This window comes from Chinchilla lanigera, unplaced genomic scaffold (assembly GCF_000276665.1).
Source record: "Chinchilla lanigera isolate Chin_1 unplaced genomic scaffold, ChiLan1.0 scaffold00142, whole genome shotgun sequence".
Taxonomy (NCBI): domain Eukaryota; kingdom Metazoa; phylum Chordata; class Mammalia; order Rodentia; family Chinchillidae; genus Chinchilla; species Chinchilla lanigera.
In genome coordinates this window covers 1,705,683-1,712,842 of record NW_004955543.1, presented here as the reverse complement: position 1 = coordinate 1,712,842, position 7,160 = coordinate 1,705,683, and the positions used below count along the sequence as shown (strand labels likewise).

General features: G+C 35.4%; 1 pseudogene; it reads left to right on the top strand.

The window, feature by feature from the left end:
- Positions 1 to 566: 566 nt before the first annotated feature.
- Positions 567 to 2,279, top strand: LOC102024612 (annotated as a pseudogene).
- The last annotated feature ends 4,881 nt before the right edge of the window (positions 2,280 to 7,160 follow it).

Genomic DNA, 7,160 nt, shown 5'->3' with positions numbered 1-7,160 from the left:
TCAATGAATCTAGGAGTTGGTACTTTGAAAGATTAATAAAATCAATAATCCCTTAGCCAACCTTATATAAAAAGAAAGAAAACACTTAAATTCATGCAATTAGGAATGAAAAGAGTGAAATTGCAATGGACCTTCCATAAATCCAGAAGATCATCAATACCTACTTTGAGAACTTTTACTCTAATAAGATAGAAAACACAGAAGAAATGAACAGATTCCTAGATACATATGAATTACCAAAGTTGAATCAAGAAGATAAAAATTCTAAATAATCCAATATCAGTCAATGAAATTGAAAATGTAATTACACACTTACCAATGAAGAAAAGACCAGGTCCTGCTTCACTGCTGAATTCTACAAGAAATTTAGAGGACATTGGGATGTGGGAGCCCACAGTGGAGCCTGTGGGCCCACGAGCCTGTGGGAGTTATGAGAGGGAGCTGCAAGTACTGACTCCACACTGCTCCCAGGACTGTGACAATGCCTACACAGAAGAGTGATAGTAGCTGGCTATGTGTCTCAGTGCTGAACTAGTTTCTCAGGTACCTTGGCTTTGGAAATTGCTATGGGAGATTAGATGACTGTTACAGATCCATGACTGTATGCAGAAAGCAAAAATGTCTCTCATACCTCAGAAAGAAAGATGTCTCCATCAAGTTTATACTCACAGCAAGTGCTATGTTCTTCAATACCTTTATCAAAAAATTTACACAGTTTTTTTTCAGTGTCTTCTGCAAAGAAGAGAATATTAAGCAGAGTATTTAATATTATCAGGAACTGACTATTTTCAGGTTTGCTTCACTGTATGAAGAACCCAAACATAAAGAAGCAATAAGAGAATTAAATCTAATTTCTGTTTTAAATAGTATGAATGAGATACTTCTACTTCAGTGAAAGAACATTCTAGCTCACGAAAATGTGGAAACACAGAATCTGAAACTGGGAAGTGATATGGACCATCTGCATAGCTACTATGGAAAACTTAAGAAACAACTGGAAACCTCCAGGAGGGAAATTATTGGGCTTCAGGAGAGAGACAGAGAATTACAATGCAAGAACAGGAATTTCCATGAGCTACTGACAAATGAGAAGTATGAGGTACAGAAATTACAGAATATCATTACAAGTTGAGCTACTGAGTATAATCATGCTATGAAAAGAAAAGAGCATGAATATAATAAACTAAAGGACCATCTACATCAACTTGTTATGAACAAAATAGATTTTTAAAAATAGCCATGGATGTTTTAAACTACATGGGCAGAGCTGATGTAAAAAGGGTCTCCTGGAGGACTGTCAAAACAGAAGATAGGAATGAAGATGAAATATATAAAATTCACTTGAGTGATTATGAATACCATCAGAAACAAATCCTAATGGAAAATGCTGAATTTAAGAAGGTTCTTCAGCAAATGAAAAAGGAAATGATTTCTCCCCAAAAGAAGAAACCCAGAGAAAGAGCAGATGAGAGAGTAACAGGAACTGTTATCTCTGATGAAGAAGATGCTTGAGAACTAAGTAGAGAGTGTGTGTGGGACCTTGCCTATAAAACTATGAGAGAGCATAGTGGAGAATTTTGAAGGCATGTAGAAAAACATGGCAACCAATTTTCAACGGTGCACTGAGAAGTTTCTATTGATGAAGATGTAATATCATGAGAAGACCATGAACAAGAAACTGAGAAACTGAGAAATGCAAAGAAATGAATAAAATGTAGCAGCAACTTTTATGGTAGCAACTCATTACTGCATGTGTTGTTGATACCACTTCACTATTATGAGACTGTTAGTCATTGGAAGAAAAGGAGCACCTTAAAGAATAATAGTCCTTTTTTAAGGAACAAAACCAGAATTTTGATAGAGAAAGATGAAACCTTTAGAAGTAGCTATTCACCTAGGATTGGAGAGAAAGGCATTTGAAGAAGAGCGAGCCTGTTGGTTAAAGCAACAGTTTGAAACTTCCCAGTGCATTCTCAGGAAGTTCTGATCAAGACAATCTTATAATGCACTCAAAGCCATGGCAAAACAAGCCTTCCAATGTATCTAATGGGTCTCTAGTTTCCACATGCAAAATGGAATCTCTGCTGTTTCACCTACTTCAGACTTTTGCCAGACAAGTTCCTCTGTATCTAAATAAACATAGTTCAATCAATGTGCTGAATATAACTCCTGAAGAAGTGAAACTAAATCAGGTTGGAAGAGAATGTATCAATCAGCTGTGGAGTGTGGCATCCAAGCCTGGATCTCAGAAAGGTTGCACCTGTGGATACTCTTTTTGACCTACACAAATATGTTTTTTCAATAACATATTCATCAAATTTGTTTCATGTAAGTTAAAACATGTTATGTCATAAAGTGAGTCATCTCTGATAATTTAAGAACAGTCTGTGTTGATTGTTAGGACTTCCCTGTCTTCCCCCAAACAGATGAAATGCTAAATCTATTTAAAAGGTTCCAACAGTTTGGATACGTATTTTTAGTAACACAAGCATCTGGCCCTGTGAATAAAGGAATGTATAGATTTTTGGATGGAATACAAAGCACTAGAATTAGTTTTGTCTTTATAGATATTAAAAATAGCACTTTTAAGAAACTGATAGTAGTAAAGATTTAATTTTTGTCCCAAATATAGTTGACAAGGGATATTTAGCATTTACTTCAAAGTGTACTCTAGACTTTTAACAAAAGAAGTCCTATATTTATAATTTTTAATGTGATTTTGGAATTACCTCTTGCATATCTTTCAAGTAAAGTAAAATTATTTTAAAAAGAAAATCAGAGAAGATCTAATGCCACTATTAGATGAAGTAGAAAGTGAAGCAATACTCCCAAAGTCATTCCTGGAAGCAAGTATCATCCTGATACCAAAACCAGAGAAGGACCCAACCAAAAAAGAGACCTATAGGCCAAACTCTCTAATAAACATAGACACAAAAATCTTCAGTAAGATACCAGCAAAGAGAATGCAGAAAATCATCAAGAATATTAAATACCACAACCAAGTAGGACTCATCACAGGGATGCAGGGATGATTCAACATATCCCATCAATAAACATAATACACCATATCAACAGAGCCAGAGACAAAAATCACATGATCATCTCGATAGACACAGAAAAACATTTGACAATGTCCAGCACAAATTCATAATAAAAACCCTACAGAAAATCGGAACACATTGTCTTTATCTCAATCTGATAAAAGCCATCAATGACCAAGCAACAGCCAACATCATATTAAATAGACAAAAACTGAAAGCTTTCACTCTAAGATCAGGAACAAGAAAAAGCTGTCCTCTATCACCACTCCTATTCAATATCATTCTGAAAGCACTGACCAGAGCAATTAGACAAGAGAAAGAAATAAAAGGAATAAAGCTGGGAAAGGAAGAAGTTAAATTACCATTATGTGCAGATTACATGATAGTCTGCATGGGCGACCCGAAAAAAGACCAGAAGATGTCTATATTTAATAACCAAATTCAGCATCTTAGCTGCATACAAAGTCAACACTCAAAAATTAATAGCATTCCTGTGTACAAACAAACTCACTGAAAGAAATTAGGGAAAAAAGATCTTTCACAATAGCATCCAAAAATTGAAACACTTAAGAATGAATCTAACAAAGGAAGTAAAAAATCTCTACATTGAAATCTATAGTACTCTAAAGAAGGAGATAAAAGAGGACATCCAAACATGGAATGATATCCCTTCTTCTTGGGTAGGCACAACCAACATAGTGAAATTGCCATACTCCCAAAACGGCTATACAGAATGAATGCAATCCCAATCAAAGTATAATTTACATACGTCAGAGAACTAGAGAAAACAATCCTAAAATTCATTTGCAACCAGAGGAGACCTGGAATAGCAAAAGCAATTCTGAGCAACAAAGGTAAGGTGGGGGTCTTCACAATCTGCAACTTATACTACAGAGCAACTGTGATAAAAACAGGATGGTACTGGCAAAAAAAACAAACAAATGAAAAGAATGTAAACTAGATGTGAGGATCAATGAAATATATTAGAAGATGCAAAAAAATAAACTCCAAACACACTAAGCCACCTTCTTTGAGAAAGAGGTTAAATAAATTCACTGGAAGAAAGATAGCCTCTTCAATAAATGATACTGGGAAAACTGACTTTCCATATGCCAAAGACAAAAACTAGACCCATGTCCCTCATCAGGCAGTAAATTAAAATTGAAACGAATCAAAGATCTAACTATTAAAACAGAAACACTAAATCTGCTGGAAGTGCAAATAGGCAAAACTCTTAAAGACATAGGAGTAGGCAAAGACTTCATGAACAAAACTCTTGTGTGAGACATATTTTCAGACCACAGTGCAATGAAAGTGGAAATAATTAACAAAAGAAATTGCAACTGAGAGAGAAATTGGGGAAACAACACCTTTCACAATAGCTGCTCAAAAGTTGAAATACTTAGGAATCAATCTAACAAAAGAAGTAAAAAATCTATACAGTGAAAATTGCAGTGCTCTGAGAAAAGTGATTGAAGAGGATATCAGAAAATGGAAAGACATTCCTTTCTCATGGATAGGAAGAACCAGCATTGTGAAAATGGCAGTGCTCCCAAAATTGTTGTACAGATTCAATGCAATCCCTATTGAATTACCGTTAGTATACCTCATATATCTAGAGAAAATACTCCTAAAATTCATCTGGAGCCAGAAGAGACCCAGAATAGCAAAAGTGATCCTGGCCAACAAAGGCAAGGCAGGAGGCATCAGAATCCTTGACTTGAAATTATACCACAAAGTTGCTGTGATAAAATCAGCACGGTATTGGCGAGAAACAGACCTGAGGATCAATGGAACAGACTAAAAGATGCAGCCACAACCACAAACACACTCAACCACCTTATCTGTGACAAAGGTGCCAAACATGTACACTGAAGTAAAGATAGCCACTTAAATAAATAGTGCTGGTAAAACTGGCTTTCCACATGCCAGAGACTAAAACTAGACCCATGTCTATCACCATGCACTAAACTAAAGTGAAAGTGGATCAAAGATCTAAATATTAAAAAAGAAACACTAAATCTATTGGAAGAGAAAGTAGGTAGAAATCTTGAAGACATAGGGACAGGCAGAGAGTTCAAGAACAAGAACCAAATTACATGAGAAATACTTCAAGGTATCAACAGCTAGGATCTCATCTTATTGAAAAGTTTGTGCACACCAAAAGAAATCACCAACAGAGTAAAAAGAAAACCCACAAATTGGGCAAAAATTTTAGTCAACTTCCCCTCTGACAAAGGACTTCTATATAGAGCATATAAAGAATTTTAAAAAATCAGGCCCCCAAAATTCAAAGACGCAATCCAAAAATGGGCATCTGAGATGAATACACACTTCTCAGATGAAGAAATACAAATGGTAAATAAATATATGAAAAATGTTCAACATCCCTTGGCATTTGAGAGATGCAAATTAAAACAACATGGAGATTCCCTCTCATCCCAGAAAAAATGGCTATCATCAAAATCAATCCATAACAAATGCTAGAGGGGCTGTAGAGAAAAAGGAACGCTTCTCCACGGTTGGTAGGAGTGTAGGCTGGTACAACCACTGTGGAAATCAGTGTGGAGAGTCCTCAAAAAACTAGGATTAGAGGTCCCATTCAACCCAGCTATTCTCCTTCTTCATATTTTCCCAGAACTGAAAACATACCCCAGCGATATATGTGCACCCATGTTTATAGCAGCACAATTTGTCATAGCTAAATCTTGGAAATAAGCCTAATGCCCATCAGCTGAGGAATGGATAAAAAAGAGGTGGTATTTTTATACAATGGAGTATTACTCAGCTATAAAGAAAGATAAATTCGAGGCTTTTATAGGTAAATGGGTGCAACTAGAGTCTATACTCAAAAGTGAAATAAATCAGACCCCCATTTGCAAACACCATATTGTCTCATTATTGTAAAAGTCTGGAAGAGTAAATAAATTCTGAAAGGTACAATAGATGTCATGAATGGGGAAGAAACTACTCACAGGGAAAGAATAACTGGGATGAGGAAAAGAGAAAAGGAAGAAAGAAGGAAGGGAAAAATATATATGTATATATGCAGGAGATAGGATAACTGCACTACTAATTTCTAATATTTCATTGAAAGGAGCAGTTAATGGTTAGTTGTTTGATTAACCTTGCATACCTATATCTGGTAATCGGAGGAACTACTTTGAAGGTAACAATGTATAATACAATAACCACTGTTAATTTCCTATCATCTTGTTTTGAAATTCTGTATCACTTTCATTGTTTTTGTGTTGTTTTGTTTTTGTCCTTGTTTTTGTTATTTTGTTTGTGTTCTTTCCCCCTTCAAACAAAATTTCAATAAAAACTTCTATTGCATGGGAAATACTACTAAGAATCAACAGCTGGGGTCTCATCTTATTAGAAAGCTTTTGCACAGCAAAGTAAATCACCAGTAGAGTGAAAAGACAACACGTACAGTGACTTCCCAGACAACAGACTAATATCTAGAACATATAAAGAACTGAAAAAGTCAGACCTTCCAAATTTAAAGACATAATCCAAAAATGGGCATCTGTGGTAAACACACACTTCCCAGATGAAGAAGTAAAAATAGCGCATACATATATGAAAAAATGTTGCACATCACTGATCTTTAGAGACATGCAGATGAAAAGAAGTCTGAATTTCCATCTCACTCCAGATAGAATTGCTATTATCAAGAAGTCAACCAATAACAAATGCTACTGGGGCTGTGAGGAAAAAGAAACTCTTCTCCATTTGTTGGTATGAGTGTAGACTAGTGCAGCTACTCTAGAAATCAATGTGGAGATGCCTCAAAAAACTAGAACTAGAGGTCCCATTTGACCCAGCTATTCCCCTTCTGCGTATCTTCTCAAAAGAATTAAAAGTATACCATGGTGACATATGTACATCTATGTTTATAGCAGCACATTTTGTAATAACTAAATCTTGGAAATAACCCAGATGCCTATGAACCATTGAATGGATAGAAAAGATGTGGTTTTATTGTGCAATAGATTATTACTCAGCCATAAAGAAGGACACAGTTGAGATATTTATTGCTAAATGGATGGATTTTGTGACCATACTCTTAAGTGAAATAAATTGGACAAGTGTATAATATCACATTGACTCACT